Source organism: Triturus cristatus, chromosome 7 (assembly GCF_964204655.1).
Source record: "Triturus cristatus chromosome 7, aTriCri1.1, whole genome shotgun sequence".
Classification (NCBI taxonomy): Eukaryota; Metazoa; Chordata; class Amphibia; order Caudata; family Salamandridae; genus Triturus; species Triturus cristatus.
The window spans coordinates 1,203,430,870-1,203,458,211 of record NC_140590.1 but is presented as its reverse complement, the minus strand read 5'-3'; positions in this window follow the sequence as shown (position 1 = coordinate 1,203,458,211).

The following is a 27,342-nucleotide window of genomic DNA, read 5'->3' as shown; positions in this document are numbered from 1 at the left end:
AGACACAAGGGAGCACCCAGTATAAGTCAATGAAATACCCTTTCAGGCATAGAGTGACGAATAAATTATGCAAAAAAGAAGCAGAGAACTCTGGGTAGTTCTCAAGATTAGGTGGAAAGCAGCTTCTGTATGGAGCACTGTCAACACTAGCGACACTCTAGATCTGCTCACCTCAAATGTCTGTTTTTCTATCAAAATCTTTAAGCATAGGATTAGCACAGTGCCATCCACGCCGAGATAGAAAAGGACAAGTCTTTTGCCATTTGTACAGCAAAGTCTTTAAGCATAGGACTAGCACAGTGCTGTCCTTGCCGATCTGTAAAATGACAAAAGCAAATTACCACTCCAGGCACAGTAGTACAGCTTTGAATGCGTAAAATACCAATCAAGCCAACCTGAAATGAGTAAAAGCAACCCCTGACACAGTGTTTCGCTCTAATTAGAGCTCTTCAGAGAGGTATAGCTTTGTCCAGACACAAGGGAGCACCCAGTATAAGTCAATGAAATACCCTTTCAGGCATAGAGTGACGAATAAATTATGCAAAAAAGAAGCAGAGAACTCTGGGTAGTTCTCAAGTTTAGGTCTAAAGCAGCTCCTGTATGGAGCACTCTCAACATCAGCGACACTCTAGATCTGCTCACCTCAAATGTCGGTTTTTCTACCAAAATCTTTAAGCATTGGATTAGCTCAGTGCCATCCACGCCGAGATAGAAAAGGACAAAGTCTTTTGCCATTTGTACAGCAAAGTCTTTAAGCATAGGACTAGCACAATGCTGTCCTTGCCGAGCTGTAAAATGACAAAAGCCAATTACCACTCCAGACACAGTATTACAGCTTTGAATTGGTGAAATACCAATCAAGCCAACCTGAAATGAGTAAAAGCAACCCCTGACACAGTGTTTCGCTCTAATTAGAGCCCTTCAGAGAGATATAGCTTTGTCCAGACACAAGGGAGCACCCAGTATAAGTCAATGAAATACCCTTTCAGGCATAGAGTGACGAATAAATTATGCAAAAAAGAAGCAGAGAACTCTGGGTAGTTCTCAAGTTTAGGTGGAAAGCAGCTCCTGTATGGAGCACTCTCAACACCAGCGACACTCTAGATCTGCCCACCTCAAATGTCTGTTTTTCTATCAAAATCTGTAAGCATAGGATTAGCACAGTGCCCACTACACCGAAATAGAAATGGTCAAAGTCTTTTGCCATTTGTACAGCAAAGTCTTTAAGCATAGGACTAGCACAGTGCTGTCCTTGCCGAGCTGTAAAATGACAAAAGCCAATTACCACTCCAGGCACAGTATTACAGCTTTGAATAGGTAAAATACCAATCAAGCCAACCTGAAATGAGTAAAAGCAACCCCTGACAAAGTGGTTCGCTCTAATTAGAGCTCTTCAGAGAGGTATAGCTTTGTCCAGACACAAGGGAGCACCCAGTATAAGTCAAAGAAATATCCCTTTCAGGCATAGAGTGACGAATAAATTATGCAAAAAAAGAAGCAGAGAACTCTGGGTAGTTCTCAAGTTTAGGTGGAAAGCAGCTCCTGTATGGAGCACTCTCAACACCAGCGACACTCTAGATCTGCTCACCTCAAATGTCTGTTTTTCTATCAAAATCTTTAAGCATAGGATTAGCACAGTGCCAACCACGCCGAGATAGAAAAGAACAAAGTCTTTTGCCATTTGTACAGCAAAGTCTTTAAGCATAGGACTAGCACAGTGCTGTCCTTGCCGAGCTGTAAATTGACAAAAGCCAATTACCATTCCAGACACAGTATTACAGCTTTGAATTGGTAAAATACCAATCAAGCCAACCTGAAATGAGTAAAAGCAACCCCTGACACAGTGTTTCGCTCTAATTAGAGCTCTTCAGAGAGGTATAGCTTTGTCCAGTCACAAGGGAGCATCCAGTATAAGTCAATGAAATACCCTTTCAGGCATAGAATGACGAATAAATTATGCAAAAAAGAAGCAGAGAACTCTGGGTAGTTCTCAAGTTTAGGTCGAAAGCAGCTCCTGTATGTAGCACTCTCAACATCAGCGACACTCTAGATCTGCTCACCTCAAATGTCGGTTTTTCTACCAAAATCTTTAAGCATTGGATTAGATCAGTGCCATCCACGCCGAGATAGAAAAGGACAAAGTCTTTTGCCACTTGTACAGCAAAGTCTTTAGGCATAGGACTAGCACAATGCTGTCCCTGCCGAGCTGTAAAAATGACAAAAGCCAATTATCACTCCAGGCACAGTATTACAGCTTTGAATTGGTAAAATACCAATCAAGCCAACCTGAAATGAGTAAAAGCAACTCCTGACAAAGTGTTTCGCTCTAATTAGAGCTCTTCAGAGAGGTATAGCTTTGTCCAAACACAAGGGAGCACCAAGTATAAGTCAAAGAAATACCCTTTCAGGCATAGAGTGACGAATGAATTATGCAAAAAAGAAGCAGAAAACTCTGGGTAGTTTTCAAGTTTAGGTGGAACGCAGCTCCTGTATGGAGCACTCTCAACACCAGCGACACTCTAGATCTGCTCACCTCAAATGTCTGTTTTTCTATCAAAACCTTTAAGCATAGGATTAGCACAGTGCCAACCACGCCGAGATAGAAAAGGACAAAGTCTTTTGCCATTTGTACAGCAAAGTCTTTAAGCATAGGACTAGCACAGTGCTGTCTTTGCCGAGCTGTACACTGACAAAAGCCAATTACCACTCCAGACACAGTATTACAGCTTTGAATTGGTAAAATACCAATCAATCCAACCTGAAATGAGTAAAAGCAACCCCTGACACAGTGTTTCGCTCTAATTAGAGCTCTTCAGAGAGGTATAGCTTTGTCCAGACACAAGGGAGCACCCAGTATAAGTCAATGAAATACCCTTTCAGGCATAGAGTGACGAATAAATTATGCAAAAAAGAAGCAGAGAACTCTGGGTTGTTCTCAAGATTAGGTGGAAAGCAGCTCCTGTATGGAGCACTCTCAACACCAGCGACACTCTAGATCTGCTCACCTCAAATGTCTGTTTTTCTATCAAAATCTTTAAGCATAGGATTAGCACAGTGCCATCCACGCCGAGATAGAAAAGGACAAAGTCTTTTGCCATTTGTACAGCAAAGTCTTTAAGCATAGGATTAGCACAGTGCTGTCCTTGCCGAGCTGTAAAATGACAAAAGCCAATTACCACTCCAGACACAGTATTACAGCTTTGAATTGGTAAAATACCAATCAAGCCAACCTGAAATGAGTAAAAGCAACCCCTGACACAGTGTTTCGCTCTAATTAGAGCTCTTCAGAGAGGTATAGCTTTGTCCAGACACAAGGGAGCACCCAGTATAAGTCAATGAAATACCCTTTCAGGCATAGAGTGACGAATAAATTATGCAAAAAAGAAGCAGAGAACTCTGGGTAGTTTTCAAGATTAGGTGGAAAGCAGCTCCTGTATGGAGCACTCTCAACACCAGCGACACTCTAGATCTGCTCACCTCAAATGTCTGTTTTTCTATCAAAATATTTAAGCATAGGATTAGCACAGTGCCAACCACGCCGAGATAGAAAAGGACAAAGTCTTTTGCCATTTGTACAGCAAAGTCTTTAAGCATAGGACTAGCACAGTGCTGTCCTTGCCGATCTGGAAATAGACAAAAGCCAATTACCACTCCAGGCACAGTATTACAGCTTTGAATGGGTAAAATACCAATCAAGCCAACCTGAAATGAGTAAAAGCAACCCCTGACACAATGTTTCGCTCTAACTAGAGCTCTTCAGAGAGGTATAGCTTTGTCCAGACACAAGGGAGCACCCAGTATAAGTCAATGAAATACCCTTTCAGGCATAGAGTGACGAATAAATTATGCAAAAAAGAAGCAGAGAACTCTGGGTAGTTCTCAAGATTAGGTGGAAAGCAGCTTCTGTATGGAGCACTGTCAACACCAGCGACACTCTAGATCTGCTCACCTCAAATGTCTGTTTTTCTATCAAAATCTTTAAGCATAGGATTAGCACAGTGCCATCCACGCCGAGATAGAAAAGGACACGTCTTTTGCCATTTGTACAGCAAAGTCTTTAAGCATAGGACTAGCACAGTGCTGTCCTTGCCGATCTGTAAAATGACAAAAGCAAATTACCACTCCAGGCACAGTAGTACAGCTTTGAATGCGTAAAATACCAATCAAACCAACCTGAAATGAGTAAAAGCAACCCCTGACACAGTGTTTCGCTCTAATTAGAGCTCTTCAGAGAGATATAGCTTTGTCCAGACACAAGGGAGCACCCAGTATAAGTCAATGAAATACCCTTTCAGGCATAGAGTGACGAATAAATTATGCAAAAAAGAAGCAGAGAACTCTGGGTAGTTCTCAAGTTTAGGTCTAAAGCAGCTCCTGTATGGAGCACTCTTAACATCAGCGACACTCTAGATCTGCTCACCTCAAATGTCGGTTTTTCTATCAAAATCTTTAAGCATAGGATTAGCACAGTGCCAACCACGCCGAGATAGAAAAGGACAAAGTATTTTGCCATTTGTACAGCAAAGTCTTTAAGCATAGGACTAGCACAGAGCTGTCTTTGCCGAGCTGTAAATTGACAAAAGCCAAATACCACTCCAGACACAGTATTACAGCTTTGAATTGGTAAAATACCAATCAAGCCAACCTGAAATGAGTAAAAGCAACCCCTGACACAGTGTTTCGCTCTAATTAGAGCTCTTCAGAGAGGTATAGCTTTGTCCAGACACAAGGGAGCACCCAGTATAAGTCAATGAAATACCCTTTCAGGCATAGAGTGACGAATAAATTATGCAAAAAAGAAGCAGAGAACTCTAGGTAGTTCTCAAGTTTAGGTGGAAAGCAGCTCCTGTATGGAGCACTCTCAACACCAGCGACACTCTAGATCTGCTCACCTCAAATGTCTGTTTTTCTATCAAAATCTTTAAGCATAGGATTAGCACAGTGCCAACCACGCCGAGATAGAAAAGAACAAAGTCTTTTGCCATTTGTACAGCAAAGTCTTTAAGCATAGGACTAGCACAGTGCTGTCCTTGCCGAGCTGTAAATTGACAAAAGCCAATTACCACTCCAGACACAGTATTACAGCTTTGAATTGGTAAAATACCAATCAAGCCAACCTGAAATGAGTAAAAGCAACCCTTGACACAGTGTTTCGCTCTAATTAGAGCTCTTCAGAGAGGTATACCTTTGTCCAGACACAAGGGAGCACCCAGTATAAGTCAATGAAATACCCATTCAGGCATAGAGTGACGAATAAATTATGCAAAAATGAAGCAGAGAACTCTGGGTAGTTCTCAAGTTTAGGTGGAAAGCAGCTCCTGTATGGAGCACTCTCAACACCAGCGACACTCTAGATCTGCTCACCTCAAATGTCTGTTTTTCTATCAAAATCTGTAAGCATAGGATTAGCACAGTGCCCACTACACCGAAATAGAAAAGGTCAAAGTCTTTTGCCATTTATACAGCAAAGTCTTTAAGCATAGGACTAGCACAGTGCTGTCCTTGCCGAGCTGTAAAATGACAAAAGCCAATTACCACTCCAGGCACAGTATTACAGCTTTGAATAGGTAAAATACCAATCAAGCCAACCTGAAATGAGTAAAAGCAACCCCTGACACAGTGTTTCACTCTAATTAGAGCTCTTCAGAGAGGTATAGCTTTGTCCAGACACAAGGGAGCACCCAGTATAAGTCAAAGAAATACCCTTTCAGGCATAGAGTGACGAATAAATTATGCAAAAAAGAAGCAGAGAACTCTGGGTAGTTCTCAGGTTTAGGTGGAAAGCAGCTCCTGTATGGAGCACTCTCAACACCAGCGACACTCTAGATCTGCTCACCTCAAATGTCTGTTTTTCTATCAAAATATTTAAGCATAGGATTAGCACAGTGCCAACCACGCCGAGATAGAAAAGGACAAAGTCTTTTGCCATTTGTACAGCAAAGTCTTTAAGCATAGGACTAGCACAGTGCTGTCTTTGCCGAGCTGTAAATTGACAAAAGCCAAATACCACTCCAGACACAGTATTACAGCTTTGAATTGGTAAAATACCAATCAAGCCAACCTGAAATGAGTAAAAGCAACCCCTGACACAGTGTTTCGCTCTAATTAGAGCTCTTCAGAGAGGTATAGCTTTGTCCAGACACAAGGGAGCACCCAGTATAAGTCAATGAAATACCCTTTCAGGCATAGAGTGACGAATAAATTATGCAAAAAAGAAGCAGAGAACTCTGGGTAGTTCTCAAGTTTAGGTGGAAAGCAGCTCCTGTATGGAGCACTCTCAACACCAGCGACACTCTAGATCTGCTCACCTCAAATGTCTGTTTTTCTATCAAAATCTTTAAGCATAGGATTAGCACAGTGCCAACCACGCTGAGATAGAAAAGAACAAAGTCTTTTGCCATTTGTACAGCAAAGTCTTTAAGCATAGGACTAGCACAGTGCTGTCCTTGCCGAGCTGTAAATTGACAAAAGCCAATTACCACTCCAGACACAGTATTACAGCTTTGAATTGGTAAAATACCAATCAAGCCAACCTGAAATGAGTAAAAGCAACCCCTGACACAGTGTTTCGCTCTAATTAGAGCTCTTCAGAGAGGTATAGCTTTGTCCAAACACAAGGGAGCACCCAGTATAAGTCAATGAAATACCCTTTCAGGCATAGAGTGACGAATAAATTATGCAAAAAAGAAGCAGAGAACTCTGGGTAGTTCTCAAGTTTAGGTGGAAAGCAGCTCCTGTATGGAGCACTCTCAACACCAGCGACTCTGTAGATCTGCTCACCTCAAATGTCTGTTTTTCTATCAAAATCTGTAAGCATAGGATTAGCACAGTGCCCACTACACCGAAATAGAAAAGGTCAAAGTCTTTTGCCATTTGTACAGCAAAGTCTTTAAGCATAGGACTAGCACAGTGCTGTCCTTGCCGAGCTGTAAAATGACAAAAGCCAATTACCACTCCAGGGACAGTATTACAGCTTTGAATAGGTAAAATACCAATCAAGCCAACCTGAAATGAGTAAAAGCAACCCCTGACAAAGTGGTTTGCTCTAATTAGAGCTCTTCAGAGAGGTATAGCTTTGTCCAGACACAAGGGAGCACCCAGTATAAGTCAAAGAAATACCCTTTCAGGCATAGAGTGACGAATAAATTATGCAAAAAAAGAAGCAGAGAACTCTGGGTAGTTCTCAAGTTTAGGTGGAAAGCAGCTCCTGTATGGAGCACTCTCAACACCAGCGACACTCTAGATCTGCTCACCTCAAATGTCTGTTTTTCTATCAAAATCTTTAAGCATAGGATTAGCACAGTGCCAACCACGCCGAGATAGAAAAGAACAAAGTCTTTTGCCATTTGTACAGCAAAGTCTTTAAGCATAGGACTAGCACACTGCTGTCCTTGCCGAGCTGTAAATTGACAAAAGACAATTACCACTCCAGACACAGTATTACAGCTTTGAATTGGTAAAATACCAATCAAACCAACCTGAAATGAGTAAAAGCAACCCCTGACACAGTGTTTCGCTCTAATTAGAGCTCTTCAGAGAGGTATAGCTTTGTCCAAACACAAGGGAGCACCCAGTATAAGTCAATGAAATACCCTTTCAGGCATAGAGTGACGAATAAATTATGCAAAAAAGAAGCAGAGAACTCTGGGTAGTTCTCAAGTTTAGGTGGAAATCAGCTCCTGTATGGAGCACTCTCAACACCAGCGACACTCTAGATCTGCTCACCTCAAATGTCTGTTTTTCTATCAAAATCTGTGAGCATAGGATTAGCTCAGTGCCATCCACGCCGAGATAGAAAAGGACAAAGTCTTTTGCCATTTGTACAGCAAAGTCTTTAGGCATAGGACTAACACAATGCTGTCCTTGCCGAGCTGTAAAAATGACAAAAGCCAATTATCACTCCAGGCACAGTATTACAGCTTTGAATTGGTAAAATACCAATCAAGCCAACCTGAAATGAGTAGAAGCAACCCCTGACAAAGTGTTTCGCTCTAATTAGAGCTCTTCAGAGAGGTATAGCTTTGTCCAAACACAAGGGAGCACCCAGTATAAGTCAAAGAAATACCCTTTCAGGAATAGAGTGACGAATGAATTATGCAAAAAAGAAGCAGAGAACTCTGGGTAGTTTTCAAGTTTAGGTGGAAAGCAGATCCTGTATGGAGCACTCTCAACACCAGCGACACTCTAGATCTGCTCACCTCAAATGTCTGTTTTTCTATCAAAACCTTTAAGCATAGAATTAGCACAGTGCCAACCACGCCGAGATAGAAAAGGACAAAGTCTTTTGCCATTTGTACAGCAAAGTCTTTAAGCATAGGACTAGCACAGTGCTGTCTTTGCCGAGCTGTAAATTGACAAAAGCCAATTACCACTCCAGACACAGTATTACAGCTTTGAATTGGTAAAATACCAATCAAGCCAACCTGAAATGAGTAAAAGCAACCCCTGACACAGTGTTTTGCTCTAATTAGAGCTCTTCAGAGATGTATAGCTTTGTCCAGACACAAGGGAGCACCCAGTATAAGTCAAAGAAATACCCTTTCAGGCATAGAGTGACGAATAAATTATGCAAAAAAGAAGCAGAGAACTCTGGGTAGTTCTCAGGTTTAGGTGGAAAGCAGCTCCTGTATGGAGCACTCTCAACACCAGCGACACTCTAGATCTGCTCACCTCAAATGTCTGTTTTTCAATCAAAATATTTAAGCATAGGATTAGCACAGTGCCAACCACGCCGAAATAGAAAAGGACAAAGTCTTTTGCCATTTGTACAGCAAAGTCTTTAAGCATAGGACTAGCACAGTGCTGTCCTTGCTGATCTGTAAATAGACAAAAGCCAATTACCACTCCAGGCACAGTATTACAGCTTTGAATGGGTAAAATACCAATCAAGCCAACCTGAAATGAGTAAAAGCAACCCCTGACACAGTGTTTCGCTCTAACTAGAGCTCTTCAGAGAGGTATAGCTTTGTCCAGACACAAGGGAGCACCCAGTATAAGTCAATGAAATACCCTTTCAGGCATAGAGTGACGAATAAATTATGCAAAAAAGAAGCAGAGAACTCTGGGTAGTTCTCAAGATTAGGTGGAAAGCAGCTTCTGTATGGAGCACTGTCAACACTAGCGACACTCTAGATCTGCTCACCTCAAATGTCTGTTTTTCTATCAAAATCTTTAAGCATAGGATTAGCACAGTGCCATCCACGCCGAGATAGAAAAGGACAAGTCTTTTGCCATTTGTACAGCAAAGTCTTTAAGCATAGGACTAGCACAGTGCTGTCCTTGCCGAGCTGTAAATTGACAAAAGCCAATTACCACTCCAGACACAGTATTACAGCTTTGAATTGGTAAAATACCAATCAAGCCAACCTGAAATGAGTAAAAGCAACCCCTGACACAGTGTTTCGCTCTAATTAGAGCTCTTCAGAGAGGTATAGCTTTGTCCAAACACAAGGGAGCACCCAGTATAAGTCAATGAAATACCCTTTCAGGCATAGAGTGACGAATAAATTATGCAAAAAAGAAGCAGAGAACTCTGGGTAGTTCTCAAGTTTAGGTGGAAAGCAGCTCCTGTATGGAGCACTCTCAACACCAGCGACACTCTAGATCTGCTCACCTCAAATGTCTGTTTTTCTATCAAAATCTATAAGCATAGGATTAGCACAGTGCCCACTACACCGAAATAGAAAAGGTCAAAGTCTTTTGCCATTTGTACAGCAAAGTCTTTAAGCATAGGACTAGCACAGTGCTGTCCTTGCCGAGCTGTAAAATGACAAAAGCCAATTACCACTCCAGGCACAGTATTACAGCTTTGAATAGGTAAAATACCAATCAAGCCAACCTGAAATGAGTAAAAGCAACCCCTGACAAAGTGGTTTGCTCTAATTAGAGCTCTTCAGAGAGGTATAGCTTTGTCCAGACACAAGGGAGCACCCAGTATAAGTCAAAGAAATACCCTTTCAGGCATAGAGTGACGAATAAATTATGCAAAAAAAGAAGCAGAGAACTCTGGGTAGTTCTCAAGTTTAGGTGGAAAGCAGCTCCTGTATGGAGCACTCTCAACACCAGCGACACTCTAGATCTGCTCACCTCAAATGTCTGTTTTTCTATCAAAATCTTTAAGCATAGGATTAGCACAGTGCCAACCACGCCGAGATAGAAAAGAACAAAGTCTTTTGCCATTTGTACAGCAAAGTCTTTAAGCATAGGACTAGCACACTGCTGTCCTTGCCGAGCTGTAAATTGACAAAAGACAATTACCACTCCAGACACAGTATTACAGCTTTGAATTGGTAAAATACCAATCAAGCCAACCTGAAATGAGTAAAAGCAACCCCTGACACAGTGTTTCGCTCTAATTAGAGCTCTTCAGAGAGGTATAGCTTTGTCCAAACACAAGGGAGCACCCAGTATAAGTCAATGAAATACCCTTTCAGGCATAGAGTGACGAATAAATTATGCAAAAAAGAAGCAGAGAACTCTGGGTAGTTCTCAAGTTTAGGTGGAAATCAGCTCCTGTATGGAGCACTCTCAACACCAGCGACACTCTAGATCTGCTCACCTCAAATGTCTGTTTTTCTATCAAAATCTGTAAGCATAGGATTAGCTCAGTGCCATCCACGCCGAGATAGAAAAGGACAAAGTCTTTTGCCATTTGTACAGCAAAGTCTTTAGGCATAGGACTAGCACAATGCTGTCCTTGCCGAGCTGTAAAAATGACAAAAGCCAATTATCACTCCAGGCACAGTATTACAGCTTTGAATTGGTAAAATACCAATCAAGCCAACCTGAAATGAGTAGAAGCAACCCCTGACAAAGTGTTTCGCTCTAATTAGAGCTCTTCAGAGAGGTATAGCTTTGTCCAAACACAAGGGAGCACCCAGTATAAGTCAAAGAAATACCCTTTCAGGAATAGAGTGACAAATGAATTATGCAAAAAAGAAGCAGAGAACTCTGGGTAGTTTTCAAGTTTAGGTGGAAAGCAGATCCTGTATGGAGCACTCTCAACACCAGCAACACTCTAGATCTGCTCACCTCAAATGTCTGTTTTTCTATCAAAACCTTTAAGCATAGAATTAGCACAGTGCCAACCACGCCGAGATAGAAAAGGACAAAGTCTTTTGCCATTTGTACAGCAAAGTCTTTAAGCATAGGACTAGCACAGTGCTGTCTTTGCCGAGCTGTAAATTGACAAAAGCCAATTACCACTCCAGACACAGTATTACAGCTTTGAATTGGTAAAATACCAATCAAGCCAACCTGAAATGAGTAAAAGCAACCCCTGACACAGTGTTTCGCTCTAATTAGAGCTCTTCAGAGATGTATAGCTTTGTCCAGACACAAGGGAGCACCCAGTATAAGTCAAAGAAATACCCTTTCAGGCATAGAGTGACGAATAAATTATGCAAAAAAGAAGCAGAGAACTCTGGGTAGTTCTCAGGTTTAGGTGGAAAGCAGCTCCTGTATGGAGCACTCTCAACACCAGCGACACTCTAGATCTGCTCACCTCAAATGTCTGTTTTTCAATCAAAATATTTAAGCATAGGATTAGCACAGTGCCAACCACGCCGAAATAGAAAAGGACAAAGTCTTTTTCCATTTGTACAGCAAAGTCTTTAAGCATAGGACTAGCACAGTGCTGTCCTTGCTGATCTGTAAATAGACAAAAGCCAATTACCACTCCAGGCACAGTATTACAGCTTTGAATGGGTAAAATACCAATCAAGCCAACCTGAAATGAGTAAAAGCAACCCCTGACACAGTGTTTCGCTCTAACTAGAGCTCTTCAGAGAGGTATAGCTTTGTCCAGACACAAGGGAGCACCCAGTATAAGTCAATGAAATACCCTTTCAGGCATAGAGTGACGAATAAATTATGCAAAAAAGAAGCAGAGAACTCTGGGTAGTTCTCAAGATTAGGTGGAAAGCAGCTTCTGTATGGAGCACTGTCAACACTAGCGACACTCTAGATCTGCTCACCTCAAATGTCTGTTTTTCTATCAAAATCTTTAAGCATAGGATTAGCACAGTGCCATCCACGCCGAGATAGAAAAGGACAAGTCTTTTGCCATTTGTACAGCAAAGTCTTTAAGCATAGGACTAGCACAGTGCTGTCCTTGCCGATCTGTAAAATGACAAAAGCAAATTACCACTCCAGGCACAGTAGTACAGCTTTGAATGCGTAAAATACCAATCAAGCCAACCTGAAATGAGTAAAAGCAACCCCTGACACAGTGTTTCGCTCTAATTAGAGCTCTTCAGAGAGGTATAGCTTTGTCCAGACACAAGGGAGCACCCAGTATAAGTCAATGAAATACCCTTTCAGGCATAGAGTGACGAATAAATTATGCAAAAAAGAAGCAGAGAACTCTGGGTAGTTCTCAAGTTTAGGTCTAAAGCAGCTCCTGTATGGAGCACTCTCAACATCAGCGACACTCTAGATCTGCTCACCTCAAATGTCGGTTTTTCTACCAAAATCTTTAAGCATTGGATTAGCTCAGTGCCATCCACGCCGAGATAGAAAAGGACAAAGTCTTTTGCCATTTGTACAGCAAAGTCTTTAAGCATAGGACTAGCACAATGCTGTCCTTGCCGAGCTGTAAAATGACAAAAGCCAATTACCACTCCAGACACAGTATTACAGCTTTGAATTGGTGAAATACCAATCAAGCCAACCTGAAATGAGTAAAAGCAACCCCTGACACAGTGTTTCGCTCTAATTAGAGCTCTTCAGAGAGATATAGCTTTGTCCAGACACAAGGGAGCACCCAGTATAAGTCAATGAAATACCCTTTCAGGCATAGAGTGACGAATAAATTATGCAAAAAAGAAGCAGAGAACTCTGGGTAGTTCTCAAGTTTAGGTGGAAAGCAGCTCCTGTATGGAGCACTCTCAACACCAGCGACACTCTAGATCTGCCCACCTCAAATGTCTGTTTTTCTATCAAAATCTGTAAGCATAGGATTAGCACAGTGCCCACTACACTGAAATAGAAATGGTCAAAGTCTTTTGCCATTTGTACAGCAAAGTCTTTAAGCATAGGACTAGCACAGTGCTGTCCTTGCCGAGCTGTAAAATGACAAAAGCCAATTACCACTCCAGGCACAGTATTACATCTTTGAATTGGTAAAATACCAAACAAGCCAACCTGAAATGAGGAAAAGCAACCCCTGACACAGTGTTTCACTCTAATTAGAGCTCTTCAGAGAGGTATAGCTTTGTCCAGACACAAGGGAGCACCCAGTATAAGTCAAAGAAATATCCCTTTCAGGCATAGAGTGACGAATAAATTATGCAAAAAAAGAAGCAGAGAACTCTGGGTAGTTCTCAAGTTTAGGTGGAAAGCAGCTCCTGTATGGAGCACTCTCAACACCAGCGACACTCTAGATCTGCTCACCTCAAATGTCTGTTTTTCTATCAAAATCTTTAAGCATAGGATTAGCACAGTGCCAACCACGCCGAGATAGAAAAGAACAAAGTCTTTTGCCATTTGTACAGCAAAGTCTTTAGGCATAGGACTAGCACAATGCTGTCCCTGCCGAGCTGTAAAAATGACAAAAGCCAATTATCACTCCAGGCACAGTATTACAGCTTTGAATTGGTAAAATACCAATCAAGCCAACCTGAAATGAGTAAAAGCAACTCCTGACAAAGTGTTTCGCTCTAATTAGAGCTCTTCAGAGAGGTATAGCTTTGTCCAAACACAAGGGAGCACCAAGTATAAGTCAAAGAAATACCCTTTCAGGCATAGAGTGACGAATGAATTATGCAAAAAAGAAGCAGAAAACTCTGGGTAGTTTTCAAGTTTAGGTGGAACGCAGCTCCTGTATGGAGCACTCTCAACACCAGCGACACTCTAGATCTGCTCACCTCAAATGTCTGTTTTTCTATCAAAACCTTTAAGCATAGGATTAGCACAGTGCCAACCACGCCGAGATAGAAAAGGACAAAGTCTTTTGCCATTTGTACAGCAAAGTCTTTAAGCATAGGACTAGCACAGTGCTGTCTTTGCCGAGCTGTAAACTGACAAAAGCCAATTACCACTCCAGACACAGTATTACAGCTTTGAATTGGTAAAATACCAATCAATCCAACCTGAAATGAGTAAAAGCAACCCCTGACACAGTGTTTCGCTCTAATTAGAGCTCTTCAGAGAGGTATAGCTTTGTCCAGACACAAGGGAGCACCCAGTATAAGTCAATGAAATACCCTTTCAGGCATAGAGTGACGAATAAATTATGCAAAAAAGAAGCAGAGAACTCTGGGTTGTTCTCAAGATTAGGTGGAAAGCAGCTCCTGTATGGAGCACTCTCAACACCAGCGACACTCTAGATCTGCTCACCTCAAATGTCTGTTTTTCTATCAAAATCTTTAAGCATAGGATTAGCACAGTGCCATCCACGCCGAGATAGAAAAGGACAAAGTCTTTTGCCATTTGTACAGCAAAGTCTTTAAGCATAGGATTAGCACAGTGCTGTCCTTGCCGAGCTGTAAAATGACAAAAGCCAATTACCACTCCAGACACAGTATTACAGCTTTGAATTGGTAAAATACCAATCAAGCCAACCTGAAATGAGTAAAAGCAACCCCTGACACAGTGTTTCGCTCTAATTAGAGCTCTTCAGAGAGGTATAGCTTTGTCCAGACACAAGGGAGCACCCAGTATAAGTCAATGAAATACCCTTTCAGGCATAGAGTGACAAATAAATTATGCAAAAAAGAAGCAGAGAACTCTGGGTAGTTTTCAAGATTAGGTGGAAAGCAGCTCCTGTATGGAGCACTCTCAACACCAGCGACACTCTGGATCTGCTCACCTCAAATGTCTGTTTTTCTATCAAAATATTTAAGCATAGGATTAGCACAGTGCCAACCACGCCGAGATAGAAAAGGACAAAGTCTTTTGCCATTTGTACAGCAAAGTCTTTAAGCATAGGACTAGCACAGTGCTGTCCTTGCCGATCTGTAAATAGACAAAAGCCAATTACCACTCCAGGCACAGTATTACAGCTTTGAATGGGTAAAATACCAATCAAGCCAACCTGAAATGAGTAAAAGCAACCCCTGACACAATGTTTCGCTCTAACTAGAGCTCTTCAGAGAGGTATAGCTTTGTCCAGACACAAGGGAGCACCCAGTATAAGTCAATGAAATACCCTTTCAGGCATAGAGTGACAAATAAATTACGCAAAAAAGAAGCAGAGAACTCTGGGTAGTTCTCAAGATTAGGTGGAAAGCAGCTTCTGTATGGAGCACTGTCAACACCAGCGACACTCTAGATCTGCTCACCTCAAATGTCTGTTTTTCTATCAAAATCTTTAAGCATAGGATTAGCACAGTGCCATCCACGCCGAGATAGAAAAGGACACGTCTTTTGCCATTTGTACAGCAAAGTCTTTAAGCATAGGACTAGCACAGTGCTGTCCTTGCCGATCTGTAAAATGACAAAAGCAAATTACCACTCCAGGCACAGTAGTACAGCTTTGAATGCGTAAAATACCAATCAAGCCAACCTGAAATGAGTAAAAGCAACCCCTGACACAGTGTTTCGCTCTAATTAGAGCTCTTCAGAGAGGGATAGCTTTGTCCAAACACAAGGGAGCACCCAGTATAAGTCAATGAAATACCCTTTCAGGCATAGAGTGACGAATAAATTATGCAAAAAAGAAGCAGAGAACTCTGGGTAGTTCTCAAGTTTAGGTGGAAATCAGCTCCTGTATGGAGCACTCTCAACACCAGCGACACTCTAGATCTGCTCACCTCAAATGTCTGTTTTTCTATCAAAATCTGTAAGCATAGGATTAGCTCAGTGCCATCCACGCCGAGATAGAAAAGGACAAAGTCTTTTGCCATTTGTACAGCAAAGTCTTTAGGCATAGGACTAGCACAATGCTGTCCTTGCCGAGCTGTAAAAATGACAAAAGCCAATTATCACTCCAGGCACAGTATTACAGCTTTGAATTGGTAAAATACCAATCAAGCCAACCTGAAATGAGTAGAAGCAACCCCTGACAAAGTGTTTCGCTCTAATTAGAGCTCTTCAGAGAGGTATAGCTTTGTCCAAACACAAGGGAGCACCCCGTATAAGTCAAAGAAATACCCTTTCAGGAATAGAGTGACGAATGAATTATGCAAAAAAGAAGCAGAGAACTCTGGGTAGTTTTCAAGTTTAGGTGGAAAGCAGATCCTGTATGGAGCACTCTCAACACCAGCGACACTCTAGATCTGCTCACCTCAAATGTCTGTTTTTCTATCAAAACCTTTAAGCATAGAATTCGCACAGTGCCAACCATGCCGAGATAGAAAAGGACAAAGTCTTTTGCCATTTGTACAGCAAAGTCTTTAAGCATAGGACTAGCACAGTGCTGTCTTTGCCGAGCTGTAAATTGACAAAAGCCAATTACCACTCCAGACACAGTATTACAGCTTTGAATTGGTAAAATACCAATCAAGCCAACCTGAAATGAGTAAAAGCAACCCCTGACACAGTGTTTCGCTCTAATTAGAGCTCTTCAGAGATGTATAGCTTTGTCCAGACACAAGGGAGCACCCAGTATAAGTCAAAGAAATACCCTTTCAGGCATAGAGTGACGAATAAATTATGCAAAAAAGAAGCAGAGAACTCTGGGTAGTTCTCAGGTTTAGGTGGAAAGCAGCTCCTGTATGGAGCACTCTCAACACCAGCGACACTCTAGATCTGCTCACCTCAAATGTCTGTTTTTCAATCAAAATATTTAAGCATAGGATTAGCACAGTGCCAACCACGCCGAAATAGAAAAGGACAAAGTCTTTTGCCATTTGTACAGCAAAGTCTTTAAGCATAGGACTAGCACAGTGCTGTCCTTGCTGATCTGTAAATAGACAAAAGCCAATTACCACTCCAGGCACAGTATTACAGCTTTGAATGGGTAAAATACCAATCAAGCCAACCTGAAATGAGTAAAAGCAACCCCTGACACAGTGTTTCGCTCTAACTAGAGCTCTTCAGAGAGGTATAGCTTTGTCCAGACACAAGGGAGCACCCAGTATAAGTCAATGAAATACCCTTTCAGGCATAGAGTGACGAATAAATTATGCAAAAAAGAAGCAGAGAACTCTGGGTAGTTCTCAAGATTAGGTGGAAAGCAGCTTCTGTATGGAGCACTGTCAACACTAGCGACACTCTAGATCTGCTCACCTCAAATGTCTGTTTTTCTATCAAAATCTTTAAGCATAGGATTAGCACAGTGCCATCCACGCCGAGATAGAAAAGGACAAGTCTTTTGCCATTTGTACAGCAAAGTCTTTAAGCATAGGACTAGCACAGTGCTGTCCTTGCCGATCTGTAAAATGACAAAAGCAAATTACCACTCCAGGCACAGTAGTACAGCTTTGAATGCGTAAAATACCAATCAAGCCAACCTGAAATGAGTAAAAGCAACCCCTGACACAGTGTTTCGCTCTAATTAGAGCTCTTCAGAGAGGTATAGCTTTGTCCAGACACAAGGGAGCACCCAGTATAAGTCAATGAAATACCCTTTCAGGCATAGAGTGACGAATAAATTATGCAAAAAAGAAGCAGAGAACTCTGGGTAGTTCTCAAGTTTAGGTCTAAAGCAGCTCCTGTATGGAGCACTCTCAACATCAGCGACACTCTAGATCTGCTCACCTCAAATGTCGGTTTTTCTACCAAAATCTTTAAGCATTGGATTAGCTCAGTGCCATCCACGCCGAGATAGAAAAGGACAAAGTCTTTTGCCATTTGTACAGCAAAGTCTTTAAGCATAGGACTAGCACAATGCTGTCCTTGCCGAGCTGTAAAATGACAAAAGCCAATTACCACTCCAGACACAGTATTACAGCTTTGAATTGGTGAAATACCAATCAAGCCAACCTGAAATGAGTAAAAGCAACCCCTGACACAGTGTTTCGCTCTAATTAGAGCTCTTCAGAGAGATATAGCTTTGTCCAGACACAAGGGAGCACCCAGTATAAGTCAATGAAATACCCTTTCAGGCATAGAGTGACGAATAAATTATGCAAAAAAGAAGCAGAGAACTCTGGGTAGTTCTCAAGTTTAGGTGGAAAGCAGCTCCTGTATGGAGCACTCTCAACACCAGCGACACTCTAGATCTGCCCACCTCAAATGTCTGTTTTTCTATCAAAATCTGTAAGCATAGGATTAGCACAGTGCCCACTACACCGAAATAGAAATGGTCAAAGTCTTTTGCCATTTGTACAGCAAAGTCTTTAAGCATAGGACTAGCACAGTGCTGTCCTTGCCGAGCTGTAAAATGACAAAAGCCAATTACCACTCCAGGCACAGTATTACAGCTTTGAATAGGTAAAATACCAATCAAGCCAACCTGAAATGAGTAAAAGCAACCCCTGACAAAGTGGTTCGCTCTAATTAGAGCTCTTCAGAGAGGTATAGCTTTGTCCAGACACAAGGGAGCACCCAGTATAAGTCAAAGAAATATCCCTTTCAGGCATAGAGTGACGAATAAATTATGCAAAAAAAGAAGCAGAGAACTCTGGGTAGTTCTCAAGTTTAGGTGGAAAGCAGCTCCTGTATGGAGCACTCTCAACACCAGCGACACTCTAGATCTGCTCACCTCAAATGTCTGTTTTTCTATCAAAATCTTTAAGCATAGGATTAGCACAGTGCCAACCACGCCGAGATAGAAAAGAACAAAGTCTTTTGCCATTTGTACAGCAAAGTCTTTAAGCATAGGACTAGCACAGTGCTGTCCTTGCCGAGCTGTAAATTGACAAAAGCCAATTACCATTCCAGACACAGTATTACAGCTTTGAATTGGTAAAATACCAATCAAGCCAACCTGAAATGAGTAAAAGCAACCCCTGACACAGTGTTTCGCTCTAATTAGAGCTCTTCAGAGAGGTATAGCTTTGTCCAGTCACAAGGGAGCATCCAGTATAAGTCAATGAAATACCCTTTCAGGCATAGAATGACGAATAAATTATGCAAAAAAGAAGCAGAGAACTCTGGGTAGTTCTCAAGTTTAGGTCGAAAGCAGCTCCTGTATGTAGCACTCTCAACATCAGCGACACTCTAGATCTGCTCACCTCAAATGTCGGTTTTTCTACCAAAATCTTTAAGCATTGGATTAGATCAGTGCCATCCACGCCGAGATAGAAAAGGACAAAGTCTTTTGCCACTTGTACAGCAAAGTCTTTAGGCATAGGACTAGCACAATGCTGTCCCTGCCGAGCTGTAAAAATGACAAAAGCCAATTATCACTCCAGGCACAGTATTACAGCTTTGAATTGGTAAAATACCAATCAAGCCAACCTGAAATGAGTAAAAGCAACTCCTGACAAAGTGTTTCGCTCTAATTAGAGCTCTTCAGAGAGGTATAGCTTTGGCCAAACACAAGGGAGCACCAAGTATAAGTCAAAGAAATACCCTTTCAGGCATAGAGTGACGAATGAATTATGCAAAAAAGAAGCAGAAAACTCTGGGTAGTTTTCAAGTTTAGGTGGAACGCAGCTCCTGTATGGAGAACTCTCAACACCAGCGACACTCTAGATCTGCTCACCTCAAATGTCTGTTTTTCTATCAAAACCTTTAAGCATAGGATTAGCACAGTGCCAACCACGCCGAGATAGAAAAGGACAAAGTCTTTTGCCATTTGTACAGCAAAGTCTTTAAGCATAGGACTAGCACAGTGCTGTCTTTGCCGAGCTGTACACTGACAAAAGCCAATTACCACTCCAGACACAGTATTACAGCTTTGAATTGGTAAAATACCAATCAATCCAACCTGAAATGAGTAAAAGCAACCCCTGACACAGTGTTTCGCTCTAATTAGAGCTCTTCAGAGAGGTATAGCTTTGTCCAGACACAAGGGAGCACCCAGTATAAGTCAATGAAATACCCTTTCAGGCATAGAATGACGAATAAATTATGCAAAAAAGAAGCAGAGAACTCTGGGTTGTTCTCAAGATTAGGTGGAAAGCAGCTCCTGTATGGAGCACTCTCAACACCAGCGACACTCTAGATCTGCTCACCTCAAATGTCTGTTTTTCTATCAAAATCTTTAAGCATAGGATTAGCACAGTGCCATCCACGCCGAGATAGAAAAGGACAAAGTCTTTTGCCATTTGTACAGCAAAGTCTTTAAGCATAGGATTAGCACAGTGCTGTCCTTGCCGAGCTGTAAAATGACAAAAGCCAATTACCACTCCAGACACAGTATTACAGCTTTGAATTGGTAAAATACCAATCAAGCCAACCTGAAATGAGTAAAAGCAACCCCTGACACAGTGTTTCGCTCTAATTAGAGCTCTTCAGAGAGGTATAGCTTTGTCCAGACACAAGGGAGCACCCAGTATAAGTCAATGAAATACCCTTTCAGGCATAGAGTGACGAATAAATTATGCAAAAAAGAAGCAGAGAACTCTGGGTAGTTTTCAAGATTAGGTGGAAAGCAGCTCCTGTATGGAGCACTCTCAACACCAGCGACACTCTAGATCTGCTCACCTCAAATGTCTGTTTTTCTATCAAAATATTTAAGCATAGGATTAGCACAGTGCCAACCACGCCGAGATAGAAAAGGACAAAGTCTTTTGCCATTTGTACAGCAAAGTCTTTAAGCATAGGACTAGCACAGTGCTGTCCTTGCCGATCTGGAAATAGACAAAAGCCAATTACCACTCCAGGCACAGTATTACAGCTTTGAATGGGTAAAATACCAATCAAGCCAACCTGAAATGAGTAAAAGCAACCCCTGACACAATGTTTCGCTCTAACTAGAGCTCTTCAGAGAGGTATAGCTTTGTCCAGACACAAGGGAGCACCCAGTATAAGTCAATGAAATACCCTTTCAGGCATAGAGTGACGAATAAATTATGCAAAAAAGAAGCAGAGAACTCTGGGTAGTTCTCAAGATTAGGTGGAAAGCAGCTTCTGTATGGAGCACTGTCAACACCAGCGACACTCTAGATCTGCTCACCTCAAATGTCTGTTTTTCTATCAAAATCTTTAAGCATAGGATTAGCACAGTGCCATCCACGCCGAGATAGAAAAGGACACGTCTTTTGCCATTTGTACAGCAAAGTCTTTAAGCATAGGACTAGCACAGTGCTGTCCTTGCCGATCTGTAAAATGACAAAAGCAAATTACCACTCCAGGCACAGTAGTACAGCTTTGAATGCGTAAAATACCAATCAAACCAACCTGAAATGAGTAAAAGCAACCCCTGACACAGTGTTTCGCTCTAATTAGAGCTCTTCAGAGAGATATAGCTTTGTCCAGACACAAGGGAGCACCCAGTATAAGTCAATGAAATACCCTTTCAGGCATAGAGTGACGAAAAAATTATGCAAAAAAGAAGCAGAGAACTCTGGGTAGTTCTCAAGTTTAGGTCTAAAGCAGCTCCTGTATGGAGCACTCTTAACATCAGCGACACTCTAGATCTGCTCACCTCAAATGTCGGTTTTTCTATCAAAATCTTTAAGCATAGGATTAGCACAGTGCCAACCACGCCGAGATAGAAAAGGACAAAGTATTTTGCCATTTGTACAGCAAAGTCTTTAAGCATAGGACTAGCACAGAGCTGTCTTTGCCGAGCTGTAAATTGACAAAAGCCAAATACCACTCCAGACACAGTATTACAGCTTTGAATTGGTAAAATACCAATCAAGCCAACCTGAAATGAGTAAAAGCAACCCCTGACACAGTGTTTCGCTCTAATTAGAGCTCTTCAGAGAGGTATAGCTTTGTCCAGACACAAGGGAGCACCCAGTATAAGTCAATGAAATACCCTTTCAGGCATAGAGTGACGAATAAATTATGCAAAAAAGAAGCAGAGAACTCTAGGTAGTTCTCAAGTTTAGGTGGAAAGCAGCTCCTGTATGGAGCACTCTCAACACCAGCGACACTCTAGATCTGCTCACCTCAAATGTCTGTTTTTCTATCAAAATCTTTAAGCATAGGATTAGCACAGTGCCAACCACGCCGAGATAGAAAAGAACAAAGTCTTTTGCCATTTGTACAGCAAAGTCTTTAAGCATAGGACTAGCACAGTGCTGTCCTTGCCGAGCTGTAAATTGACAAAAGCCAATTACCACTCCAGACACAGTATTACAGCTTTGAATTGGTAAAATACCAATCAAGCCAACCTGAAATGAGTAAAAGCAACCCTTGACACAGTGTTTCGCTCTAATTAGAGCTCTTCAGAGAGGTATACCTTTGTCCAGACACAAGGGAGCACCCAGTATAAGTCAATGAAATACCCTTTCAGGCATAGAGTGACGAATAAATTATGCAAAAATGAAGCAGAGAACTCTGGGTAGTTCTCAAGTTTAGGTGGAAAGCAGCTCCTGTATGGAGCACTCTCAACACCAGCGACACTCTAGATCTGCTCACCTCAAATGTCTGTTTTTCTATCAAAATCTGTAAGCATAGGATTAGCACAGTGCCCACTACACCGAAATAGAAAAGGTCAAAGTCTTTTGCCATTTATACAGCAAAGTCTTTAAGCATAGGACTAGCACAGTGCTGTCCTTGCCGAGCTGTAAAATGACAAAAGCCAATTACCACTCCAGGCACAGTATTACAGCTTTGAATAGGTAAAATACCAATCAAGCCAACCTGAAATGAGTAAAAGCAACCCCTGACACAGTGTTTCACTCTAATTAGAGCTCTTCAGAGAGGTATAGCTTTGTCCAGACACAAGGGAGCACCCAGTATAAGTCAAAGAAATACCCTTTCAGGCATAGAGTGACGAATAAATTATGCAAAAAAGAAGCAGAGAACTCTGGGTAGTTCTCATGTTTAGGTGGAAAGCAGCTCCTGTATGGAGCACTCTCAACACCAGCGACACTCTAGATCTGCTCACCTCAAATGTCTGTTTTTCTATCAAAATATTTAAGCATAGGATTAGCACAGTGCCAACCACGCCGAGATAGAAAAGGACAAAGTCTTTTGCCATTTGTACAGCAAAGTCTTTAAGCATAGGACTAGCACAGTGCTGTCTTTGCCGAGCTGTAAATTGACAAAAGCCAAATACCACTCCAGACACAGTATTACAGCTTTGAATTGGTAAAATACCAATCAAGCCAACCTGAAATGAGTAAAAGCAACCCCTGACACAGTGTTTCGCTCTAATTAGAGCTCTTCAGAGAGGTATAGCTTTGTCCAGACACAAGGGAGCACCCAGTATAAGTCAATGAAATACCCTTTCAGGCATAGAGTGACGAATAAATTATGCAAAAAAGAAGCAGAGAACTCTGGGTAGTTCTCAAGTTTAGGTGGAAAGCAGCTCCTGTATGGAGCACTCTCAACACCAGCGACACTCTAGATCTGCTCACCTCAAATGTCTGTTTTTCTATCAAAATCTTTAAGCATAGGATTAGCACAGTGCCATCCACGCCGAGATAGAAAAGGACAAAGTCTTTTGCCATTTGTACAGCAAAGTCTTTAAGCATAGGATTAGCACAGTGCTGTCCTTGCCGAGCTGTAAAATGACAAAAGCCAATTACCACTCCAGACACAGTATTACAGCTTTGAATTGGTAAAATACCAATCAAGCCAACCTGAAATGAGTAAAAGCAACCCCTGACACAGTGTTTCGCTCTAATTAGAGCTCTTCAGAGAGGTATAGCTTTGTCCAGACACAAGGGAGCACCCAGTATAAGTCAATGAAATACCCTTTCAGGCATAGAGTGACGAATAAATTATGCAAAAAAGAAGCAGAGAACTCTGGGTAGTTTTCAAGATTAGGTGGAAAGCAGCTCCTGTATGGAGCACTCTCAACACCAGCGACACTCTAGATCTGCTCACCTCAAATGTCTGTTTTTCTATCAAAATATTTAAGCATAGGATTAGCACAGTGCCAACCACGCCGAGATAGAAAAGGACAAAGTCTTTTGCCATTTGTACAGCAAAGTCTTTAAGCATAGGACTAGCACAGTGCTGTCCTTGCCGATCTGGAAATAGACAAAAGCCAATTACCACTCCAGGCACAGTATTACAGCTTTGAATGGGTAAAATACCAATCAAGCCAACCTGAAATGAGTAAAAGCAACCCCTGACACAATGTTTCGCTCTAACTAGAGCTCTTCAGAGAGGTATAGCTTTGTCCAGACACAAGGGAGCACCCAGTATAAGTCAATGAAATACCCTTTCAGGCATAGAGTGACGAATAAATTATGCAAAAAAGAAGCAGAGAACTCTGGGTAGTTCTCAAGATTAGGTGGAAAGCAGCTTCTGTATGGAGCACTGTCAACACCAGCGACACTCTAGATCTGCTCACCTCAAATGTCTGTTTTTCTATCAAAATCTTTAAGCATAGGATTAGCACAGTGCCATCCACGCCGAGATAGAAAAGGACACGTCTTTTGCCATTTGTACAGCAAAGTCTTTAAGCATAGGACTAGCACAGTGCTGTCCTTGCCGATCTGTAAAATGACAAAAGCAAATTACCACTCCAGGCACAGTATTACAGCTTTGAATGCGTAAAATACCAATCAAACCAACCTGAAATGAGTAAAAGCAACCCCTGACACAGTGTTTCGCTCTAATTAGAGCTCTTCAGAGAGATATAGCTTTGTCCAGACACAAGGGAGCACCCAGTATAAGTCAATGAAATACCCTTTCAGGCATAGAGTGACGAAAAAATTATGCAAAAAAGAAGCAGAGAACTCTGGGTAGTTCTCAAGTTTAGGTCTAAAGCAGCTCCTGTATGGAGCACTCTTAACATCAGCGACACTCTAGATCTGCTCACCTCAAATGTCGGTTTTTCTATCAAAATCTTTAAGCATAGGATTAGCACAGTGCCAACCACGCCGAGATAGAAAAGGACAAAGTATTTTGCCATTTGTACAGCAAAGTCTTTAAGCATAGGACTAGCACAGAGCTGTCTTTGCCGAGCTGTAAATTGACAAAAGCCAAATACCACTCCAGACACAGTATTACAGCTTTGAATTGGTAAAATACCAATCAAGCCAACCTGAAATGAGTAAAAGCAACCCCTGACACAGTGTTTCGCTCTAATTAGAGCTCTTCAGAGAGGTATAGCTTTGTCCAGACACAAGGGAGCACCCAGTATAAGTCAATGAAATACCCTTTCAGGCATAGAGTGACGAATAAATTATGCAAAAAAGAAGCAGAGAACTCTAGGTAGTTCTCAAGTTTAGGTGGAAAGCAGCTCCTGTATGGAGCACTCTCAACACCAGCGACACTCTAGATCTGCTCACCTCAAATGTCTGTTTTTCTATCAAAATCTTTAAGCATAGGATTAGCACAGTGCCAACCACGCCGAGATAGAAAAGAACAAAGTCTTTTGCCATTTGTACAGCAAAGTCTTTAAGCATAGGACTAGCACAGTGCTGTCCTTGCCGAGCTGTAAATTGACAAAAGCCAATTACCACTCCAGACACAGTATTACAGCTTTGAATTGGTAAAATACCAATCAAGCCAACCTGAAATGAGTAAAAGCAACCCTTGACACAGTGTTTCGCTCTAATTAGAGCTCTTCAGAGAGGTATACCTTTGTCCAGACACAAGGGAGCACCCAGTATAAGTCAATGAAATACCCTTTCAGGCATAGAGTGACGAATAAATTATGCAAAAATGAAGCAGAGAACTCTGGGTAGTTCTCAAGTTTAGGTGGAAAGCAGCTCCTGTATGGAGCACTCTCAACACCAGCGACACTCTAGATCTGCTCACCTCAAATGTCTGTTTTTCTATCAAAATCTGTAAGCATAGGATTAGCACAGTGCCCACTACACCGAAATAGAAAAGGTCAAAGTCTTTTGCCATTTATACAGCAAAGTCTTTAAGCATAGGACTAGCACAGTGCTGTCCTTGCCGAGCTGTAAAATGACAAAAGCCAATTACCACTCCAGGCACAGTATTACAGCTTTGAATAGGTAAAATACCAATCAAGCCAACCTGAAATGAGTAAAAGCAACCCCTGACACAGTGTTTCACTCTAATTAGAGCTCTTCAGAGAGGTATAGCTTTGTCCAGACACAAGGGAGCACCCAGTATAAGTCAAAGAAATACCCTTTCAGGCATAGAGTGACGAATAAATTATGCAAAAAAGAAGCAGAGAACTCTGGGTAGTTCTCATGTTTAGGTGGAAAGCAGCTCCTGTATGGAGCACTCTCAACACCAGCGACACTCTAGATCTGCTCACCTCAAATGTCTGTTTTTCTATCAAAATATTTAAGCATAGGATTAGCACAGTGCCAACCACGCCGAGATAGAAAAGGACAAAGTCTTTTGCCATTTGTACAGCAAAGTCTTTAAGCATAGGACTAGCACAGTGCTGTCTTTGCCGAGCTGTAAATTGACAAAAGCCAAATACCACTCCAGACACAGTATTACAGCTTTGAATTGGTAAAATACCAATCAAGCCAACCTGAAATGAGTAAAAGCAACCCCTGACACAGTGTTTCGCTCTAATTAGAGCTCTTCAGAGAGGTATAGCTTTGTCCAGACACAAGGGAGCACCCAGTATAAGTCAATGAAATACCCTTTCAGGCATAGAGTGACGAATAAATTATGCAAAAAAGAAGCAGAGAACTCTGGGTAGTTCTCAAGTTTAGGTGGAAAGCAGCTCCTGTATGGAGCACTCTCAACACCAGCGACACTCTAGATCTGCTCACCTCAAATGTCTGTTTTTCTATCAAAATCTTTAAGCATAGGATTAGCACAGTGCCAACCACGCTGAGATAGAAAAGAACAAAGTCTTTTGCCATTTGTACAGCAAAGTCTTTAAGCTGAAGTACTGGGTATTCTAGACCCAGCGGTGCAGGGGCACACACCCTATGACTTCTGGGTTCACCCTGTTCCGGACCTACAGAAACACAGAGTCTTCTGGGTGAAGTCAAAGAATCGTTTATTGGCTGCAGACCAATGACAGGTATCCTAGAAGTACAACAGCGTGTATGTTCTCAGGAGACTGCTGAAAATCATAGGAATGGACTTCATCTTAAATACCCTTTTTCCTGCCTCAAGCATACATTCCTAGGTTTTATGATACGGCAATATGCAAGTGTACATTACAAAGAAAAGGCAGAGTCATAATGACCATCCCACATTCCAGTTCGGCCAGCCCACAATGATTTACACAACAAGGTTCAGATCCCACATTACATGTAAACAGATCCCCCCAATAAACATGAGCATCTCCTGTTTTGGGAACCAAGTCATAAAGCAGGAACAGCCAGGTGCGAAAGAGATTAGCCAGGGGCTTGTGTAGAATGAAAGGGTTTTATGACGGGTCAAGCCCTGATGCTAATCACAGGTGGAGAGAGGAAGGGGAGCTCGTGAGACCAGTTTGACCCGGGGCAGCAGAGCCAGCTGCCCAGGTCACAGAGAAGTCAGAGAAGAAGCCCA